This window comes from Erpetoichthys calabaricus, chromosome 5 (genome assembly GCF_900747795.2).
Source record: "Erpetoichthys calabaricus chromosome 5, fErpCal1.3, whole genome shotgun sequence".
In the NCBI taxonomy this organism is placed as follows: Eukaryota; Metazoa; Chordata; class Cladistia; order Polypteriformes; family Polypteridae; genus Erpetoichthys; species Erpetoichthys calabaricus.
Window position 1 is genome coordinate 22,663,054 of NC_041398.2, and position 8,771 is coordinate 22,671,824.

The window sequence follows — 8,771 nt, forward strand, 5'->3', positions numbered from 1 at the left end:
ACACAACAATTTTTTTTTTTTTTTTTTACTTTATATTAAAAATCTTTACCTTTTTTTTTTATATATATTTTTATTTCTTTCTGCTTCCTCTTATCTTCCATTCCTCCCGTATCTCTTTTTCACATCTCTGTAACAGTCTTTGTATTGTTATTTTCTTATTATGTATTACTAATTCATTCCTAAACCACCACATATTTTCTTTTATGACACTAACCATTTCCCATTGCCTTATTGACATTTTTTCATTTAGCTCCTTTCCCACCAAACCATATAGTACACCTTCTTTTGTAATATCTTCAAACTCTAAGTCCCCTTTCCATTCCCTTCCCACATATCTCCACACCTCTTGTGCATATCTGCAGTTCCAGAATACATGCTCTGCAATCTCTGCTTCTAAACAATTGTCTCTTGGACACATTTTACTTTTAACCACTCTCCTTTTGTACATAAATGTATTCGTTGGTAAAATTTCATTTACTATCATCCACCCCAAATCTTTTTGTCTATTTGTTAATTCTTTATTTGACGTTTGTTGCCACACTTTTCTTACTTGCTCCTCCGTAAGTGCTTGAATTTTCCTCATTGTTTCCTTTTTTTCTATGTATTTCTTTAATTCTCTTTTTTTCCCCCACATTTTTTGAATCTCCTCCCTCCCATTCATACCCTTGTAAACATTTTTTTATAATCTTATAGTGTTTTGGCACATTAAACGGCATAGGTCTGTTATTAGTTATTTTTAACAGTTTCGCTTTTCTTAGTTCCGTCCCTAGTAAATATCTCAACATATCTGCAAATTTTCCTCTTTTATTTATTGCCAAATTCACCACCGTTGCTGTATGTTTTAGTTCCAACTCCATTTCAATATTTGGAAATCCTTTACCTCCATTTTCTTTGGTCTTCAGTACCTGTTTCCTAGCCAGTTTTTCGCACTTTGAATTCCGCAAAAATACAAAACAAGTTCTTAAAATCCTTTTTAGTATTTTCTTTGGCGGATAAAAAACAGTTGCTAAATATGATAATTTCGGTAGAATGATTGCTTTAACCAACAATATTTTCCCTTCCATTGTCAAATGTCTCAAACTCCAGAACCCTATTTTTTGATTGATCTGGTTTAACATTCCCTTCCATTCCTCCTTTTCTGTGTTGACATCTCCTAAAGTAATCCCAAGTACTTTCACCTTATCCATAAGTCTTATCTTTTCTTTTGGCTCTTCTTTCCATTTTCCCCATATCCTACATTCACATTTTTTTAAGTTTAAATTTGACCCTGAGGCCCTACAAAAACTTTCAGTGTGTTCTATTACTTGCTTTACACTCCAAGCGTCCCTTATTAATACTGTGATGTCATCCATATAAGCAAACAATTTAATCTGCTGGCCTCCACTTCCCGGAACTTCAATTCCTCTTATATTATTGTCATTTCTTATCATATTCAACAAAGGCTCAATACTTAACACAAATAGGACTGCTGACAAAGGACACCCTTGCCGTACTCCACATTCAACTTTTATTTCCTCCGTCAGCCTGTTGTTTACTTTTATTCTACTTCCTATTCCATTATATATTGCCTTTAGCCATCCCACAAATTCTTCTGGCACTCCCATTTTTTGTATTACCTTCCACATATACTTATGTGCGACCTTATCAAAAGCTTTTTCCAAATCTAAGTTGATTAACCCTACATCCAACTTTTTTTCCTTCATTGCGCTAATGCAGTCTCTTATCACACACAGATTTTCTGCAGCGCTCCTCTCCTGTACCACACAAGCCTGTTCTTTTATTATATCCCCCACATATTCTTTCAAACGGTTTGCCATGACTCTCGTCAGTATTTTGTAGTCCTGACAAAGTAATGTGATTGGCCTCCAATTTTTAACCTCTTTTTTGTCATCCTGCTTGGGAATAAGCGTTATCACTCCACTTTTCATTGTATTTGTCATTTCACCTTGTTTTAAAATTTCCATAAACAAGACCAGTACATCATTTTTTAAAATCTCCCAAAAGGTCAAATAAAATTCGATCGGTAAGCCGTCAATCCCTGGTGTTTTTCCTCTGCTGCTCATTTTGACAGCCGCTTCCACTTCTTCCATTTTTATTTCCTGACATAACATTTTTCTTTGTTCTTCTGTATAAAATCGATCTATAGTTTTTTCTATATTATCGATATACTCATTCTCAATCTCTTTTTTTCCATACACGTCTCTAAAATGATTTAAAACTATTTCCATTATTTCTATTTCCTTTTTTGATGTCTCCATTTTTATCCATCATTTCTTCCATTCTTAATTTTTTCCTCCTCTCCTTTATTTTCTTAAAAAAAAACCTGGAGCACTTTTCTCCTTCTTCTTGTTCTCTAACTACTTTGAAATTTTATTTTTTCTTCTTTTTTCCTGAATAATTGTTCTAGTTCTTGTTTTATTATTCGTATCTGTGTTTCATTATAATCTTCTCTACTGTATTCTCGTTCAAGATTTTCCTGCCATCTTTTTATGTCTTCCTTGTCTTTTTTGCTCTGTTCTCTGCCTTTTTTTTGGAAAAACTCTTTTGTATTTTTCTTCATTAGCTCCCACCACTCTCTTTGTGTCCCACACCATTCTTTTAAAGTTGTCCATCCTATATAATACTGCTTATACTCCTCTCTTATTTTCTTGTCCTCTAACATTTTTACATTCAACTTCCATTGGAAGTCTTTGGGCTCGTCATCACTCCCTTTTTCTACTTCCACCTTCAACATACAATGATCAGTAAAAAACACTGGCTGCAATTTACATTTCTTTGGTTCATAGGTCTTATCTGTAAAAATATAATCTATTCGAGAGGATTTTTTTCCTGCTCCTCTCCACGTAACCCTTTTTTCTTCACCTTTCAATTTTCTAAATACATCTATCATGTCACAATCTTTAACAATTTCTCCTAGTTTTCTTGATGATTTGTCCGTTTGTTGTTCTTTATTTTTTTGTTCATTTGAACAATTAAAATCACCAACAACAATTAGATTTTTTTCATTTGCCATTGTAATTTCTAAGCATCTGAATATTTCCATTCTCTGGACTGGCGTTGTTGGTGCGTATACATTTATCATATTCATAGTATTATTCCCTTTTACCAGTTTTACTTTCATTAATCTCCCTTTTATAATTTCTTCCGATCCTTTTATTTCTATCTCCTTATTCTTTATTAATACCCCTATTCCTGCATTTTTATTTTCATTCGTTCCTGAAAATACTGAGTTACCTTCTTTCCAATCCTTTGCATACTTTTCATACGATTTTTCGCCCGGTAAACTACATTCTTGTAGACAAAAAACATCTGCCGAAATATCTTTCAAAAAAGAAAAAACAATTCTTCTCCTTTCTTTACTCTGGATACTTTTGACATTAATTGTTACTATTTTCAATTTCATTTTTTCTTCCCAGTGTTTTTTTCTACCTCTCCTTCTATTCTCCCCTTATTTACTCCCGCTGCATTTTTCTTGGCTTTTTTTGTGCCTTTTCTCTCTACTTTCCATTCCTCTACTCCCTTCATTCCTGTTGTGGACAAGAACCCTTCCATATCTTTAGTTTCTAAAAAGGATGGTGTTGTTCCCCATTCTTGGCATATTTTCTCCATTTCTTCCACCTTTCCAGAATTTCCTGGAGATAGTAAGTCAGGGCCCCGTTTCCGTTGTAACGTGGAGTTAATTTTCATTTCCCCCATTTCTTCTCTCATCTTCTCCTGCACTATATTTTCTACCATCGCCTTTGCCGGTGATTAGCATACACTTGCAGTGCCACTCAATATTTCCATTATTTCTTCTGTGTGGAAGAGTATATCCTGCGAATACTGGTCAATCCTGCTTTCAGCACTGTCTTGTCTTCCATAAAATTCCACACATCACTCTCTCCACAACTTTACACCTCTTCTTTTTCTTCCTCCATCTTTCCGGTTGTCGGTTCTGGATCTTCTTTACCATTTGTTCTCCTTTCACCTCCTAGTTTTTCCTCTCTCTGCCTTTCTTCCCCTTCCATCTCCTCTTCTGATTCTTCATCCAACAGTGCTATGACTTTATCAGTCTTATTTACTTTAACAATATTCGCATATGAGACAGGGCAGTCCTTAAAGGCATGTGCCTCCTGTCCACATAAATTGCAGATTATTTGTTTTCTACATTCCCTGGTGCTATGTCCTTCTTCTTTACAGTTCCGACATTTTACTACTAAGCATTCCAAAACCTTGTGACCCTCCTTACCACACCTCCTACACACTTGAGGCTGGCCAGGATAGAACACATGTCCTCTCACTGCTCCTATCTGTATAACGGGGGGCAGGTGTATCACCCGATCTGTGTCCCTTTCTTCAAAATTATATCAAATTTATACAGCCCATTCTTAATACCGTCATCTGCATACTACTTTTGACATCACAATACTGCAATAACCACGTGGAAATATCTTGAATTTTAACTTTTTCTGTATACATGATAACAATTTACTTTTTTATCAAGTCTATCACTCAATGGGACAATCAAAAATTTATCCAAAATCAAGTTCACCTCTTTCTCCCTCTCTACCGTTCGCACACATTTGTCATACAAATATCTTGTCTTAAAAACCACTTCAAAAGTTGTTTTTCCTGCAAAGGCAAATAGAAAATCAATCTCACCAGGGATGAACTTTAAAGTCTTCTGCAAAACCTCAATACTGAACTCTTTTCTCTCCATTTGTTGTTCCTTCAGCTCAAAACGAACCACGTTCCTCCTCTCTCTCCCATCAATTGGAATCCGTGATGCTGGTCTTCCTCCTCCTCCTCTTCCAACTTCCGATCCATCTTCTCTCTCCGATCCCATTCTTCTGTTGTAACCACCAAGTAACACCATTTCCGCCATCCTTCTCCTAAAAATTGAATTTGCCGCGCACCAAGGGAAACAGAAAAACAGGGTGGTGGACAAGCCAACCTACCCAGCTCTGGATCCAAGGCCGTGGGGCGCTCCCTACACCTGACAGCGAAGAACCAAAGGTATCTCCCCTGCCAGGTAAGTATGAGTTGTACAGCCCGGCGCTCAACCTCCCTCTTCCGCGGCTTCATCGCTCGCTGGCGGGCGACGTGCCCTGCCGTCCTCGGACCTTCGGGGTCCTTCGGGCTCCTTCGGGCTCCATCGGCCTCCGGAGCGCGTGCGCACGAGCTAGCAGCCGATCTGACGCCCGTGTGCTCTGTGACCCGGATGATGGGGTTGCACCGACCTCACCTCCTTGATTAGACAGGTTTCGCCAGCAAACCCAAGGTGCACCTCGCTCTTATGCAAACCAACCACCCATCTCGGGAGCTTATTGGCTGGAAGAGAAACAGAAGAGGAAGAGACTGGGCGGGACACTGAATAAGAAACAGCCGCCCAACAGCTGGGACAGGCGGCAGGAGGCAAAGCTGCAAAAGAGGAAGGAGACCCTGCGCTCTGGAGGGAGAGAGAGAGAAAGAACCCCTCGGCATGGGCGCTCGCGCACAGCAGCGAAGCACCCTCGGGAAGGGAGATGTGGGGCAGCGCTGCGTACACGTCCGAGACGAGAGCCGGTGCTTGCCCTTTCATGCCACTGTGGGATTCCATGTTAGGAAGGACACGAGGTTGCCGGCTATATCTGGAAGATGCCTCCCTATCTATCTATCTATCCATCCACGGGGGTGGCGGGATTTGGTCGGCGACAGCGAGAGAGCCGACAGAAGGGGACCAGCATAAAGGATAAAGAACATTTAAATTGAAAAATCATTCTGAAAATTTCAAAATAAACAATAAAAATGGAAGAAAGATAGGGGAGAAATAAAACAGAAAAAAAAAAAAAAAAACATTGGGCTGTCGTTTAGTAAAGAGGGCTTCCAAACTTGCCTATATGGGGAGAGAAAAACTTGTCGTTCTCGTTTACGGCCATACCACCTTGAGTGCGTCCGATCTCGGAAGCTAAGCAGGGTCAGGCTCGGTTAGTACTTGGATGGGAGACCGCCTGGGAATACCGGGTGCTGTAAGCTTTTGCCTTTCTGCCAGCAGGGGTCACCCTTTTCGCTGTCTTTTTCTTTTCCTCCTTTCACCCGTGTCAGAAAGCTGGCACTTGGCAGCAAGTAAAGCAGCTTGAAATAAGTAAAGTTGCACAAAAAGGATGGATGAAAGAAAGAAAAAGTGCACTCAGTTCCACTTCTCTCCACTTTATTCTCTTCACATCACTCACTGTTCCATGCTGCTGTCAAAGGAGGTGAGAGAACTTAAAAATATTAATAATGCAGTAATGGTAAACATGTGGGTAGGAAGAAATAAATAAATAAATAAATGAATCAATTTCTTATTTTTTTTTTTATAGGGGGGAGTTTCCTTTATATAAATTCAATAACTAAATTATTAATTAATTAATCAATTAAAATTAATATTTATCATTATTTTTAGGGGGGGTGTTCCTTTAAATAAATCAATAAATAAATAATCTTTAGGATCTTCTGTATTTATCACAGGTTTAAGTACCTTGCTCATGGGAAAGGCGCTATATAAATAAAATTTATTATTAGTATTACTATCACTTTGATGTCCCACTTCTGCTGTTGTCTCATTGGCTCCTGCTTCATTTTCACCCAAACAACCAGTTTCCACTCCACAACGAAAAGATAAAAAGCTTTTTCAGTCTGTCTTTTGAATCAAAGTTATCAGGGGAGAGCGCGAACGCAGTCCCCCACTACCACAAATTATGCAGTCGAGTTTCCCGCATTTGGGGAAATCGCAGGGGTCAGCACACCCGGAGTGCAATGGATGAGCCTCGCCCTGGGAGAACCACCTTTTTTTTTTTTTTTTTGTCCTAAATCAATTTTATTTCATATCTCATTAAAAGTAAGTATGAAGTTAAAATTTCAGCAGTATTTTTCTTTCGACTCCCTTTCTTTCTCCCGAGTACAGTCCCTCGGGGAAATTCCAAGGTATGCTGATTATATTAAATTACTCTATCTTTATATATAATAAAAACAAAAGGACTTTTTATGTCTTATCTTACCTTTGGCCTTTTTTCATAAGAGATGGTTTTTCTCATAAAACGAAAAAGTTTTTTCCCAACAGAAAATGATTGGAATGATCAGAGAAAACCTGTTTATTTGTGTATGCACACCTTGCCTTCCACAATACCCCCTTTATCACATTTGGGGTTGTGGGCGTGTATGTGTGTGGGCGGGGACCAGGCAAGGAAAAGGAGGATTTAAAACCACCATCCCCCCACAAAACAAAGGAGACGTCAGCGAAGGGTGGTAACGATCTAGATATCCCTCGAGACAACACGTTCACACCCCTTCAGACACCACATTCACACCTGTTGGAGATGGAAGATGAAAAGGAGAAGGCACATCCAGGCCTGCCTGTGTGAACAAGGCCTCGAACACAGAGGGCGCTGCAGCGACATCAGACAGCCTGCAAGACTGCTTCGTGGTTTCTGGGAGCTTAATAAGGCTTCCTGCTAGCGTTAAAGGCTTGGGCGTCCGACACTACTGCACTCACCGCACAGCAGCAGCTGTCTAATTCCGAGCCTCGCCTGACATCTGTTGGAATGCAGGAAGTACTACAAGCAAAAGCGGCGTACAGGTACACAATGATTAATCAATCAATCACTTAATTCATTAATTAATTAAATAAATAATGAAATAAATCAATCAATCCTGCTCTGGTGAGAGTTTCTGTCCTCTCCCCCATAGTGACCAACCCCCAGCCAAGGCTGCTTTTCTGATTTTAGACCAATAAAAGGAGAAAGTGCACCGCTCCTGGAAGTACTGCAATACCAGGTCGATGCGTGGAGTGGACGGAGCAAGCCCCTATTCCATCTCCCTGTTCCAAAAATCAATTTAATATATGGTCCCCAGATAGGGGACGTATCAGATATTAAACTGATAAGAACAGATTTTTTTTTTTTTTTTTTTTTTTTTTTTACACACATTTTTTTTATTAAAAGTTGGAACAAGACATGAACATGGACGGTACATATGGATCACAAAAATACAATCACTTAGTCAATATGTAAAGCATGAAAAAAAAAAAAACTGAAGCAGAAAACCCAAACTTTTACAAAATTAAGGAATAGGCACAAAGGAAAATCATGTGATAGTCTTTCCAGCGTTCTTTAGCTGCAGCAAAGCCCCATTTTTGTACATCTCTCTTTATGCGCCGACTTATTTCTTTCTTAACCCAACCAACAACCCATTTGACATCATAGTCAGTGTTGTATTTAATTAGAACTTTCCTTGACTCCCAAATTCCCCATTTAGTCAGGCTGACAACCAACCAGAGAAGGAATCTAAAACTTTTGTTAAGCTTTTGAAGGCCATCACCAAATATAAAATTGTAAGTAAGAAATTGGAAAAGAAGAAGATCAGGCCATTGTGAACAAACCTCCGTCCACACTTCTTGTGCAAAAGAACAGTCCCAAATTGCGTGTTTGATAGTTTCAGTGGTTGAACAACAGTGACGAGGACAGGTATCTATTCTGGATATGCCGCGTCTGTACAACCTTTCCCTGACAGAAAGACGACCCCACACTGAAAACCAATTTAAGTCTTTGAGATGGTTGTCTAGGGATTTTGGCTGGACGGTGTTCCACACAGCATCTGGTAAGCCTGGTGGTCCACATTGAATTTTGTTTTGTTGCAGTATGGCTAGGTACAGGGCCTTGTGGTTTTTACAAATTTCAAGTTGTTGAAAGGGTCTATACCTCTTTTTCAGGGCTACTGCATATTGAAAATGTTCAGGCATGTTGTCTGCCTTTGGAGTGTGGTTTGTCCATTGA

General features: G+C 39.1%; 1 protein-coding gene, 1 non-coding gene and 2 pseudogenes across 2 annotated transcripts in view; 1 reads left to right on the top strand and 3 right to left on the bottom strand.

The window, feature by feature from the left end:
• Window positions 1-106: 106 nt before the first annotated feature.
• LOC127527764 (uncharacterized) overlaps window positions 107-8,771 on the bottom strand; it is a 12,494-nt gene continuing 3,829 nt past the window's right edge. Inside the window, exon 2 of the mRNA XM_051927601.1 lies at window positions 107-343. The gene's annotated coding sequence lies outside the window, so the exon portion shown is untranslated. The remainder of the gene's footprint in view (window positions 344-8,771) is intronic.
• LOC114643215 (uncharacterized) lies at window positions 5,886-5,994 on the top strand (annotated as a pseudogene).
• Window positions 6,659-6,823, bottom strand: LOC114669487 (U1 spliceosomal RNA). The gene has a single exon (XR_003719074.2). It is a non-coding gene; the product is annotated as a U1 spliceosomal RNA (small nuclear RNA).
• LOC114669628 (uncharacterized) lies at window positions 7,737-7,944 on the bottom strand (annotated as a pseudogene).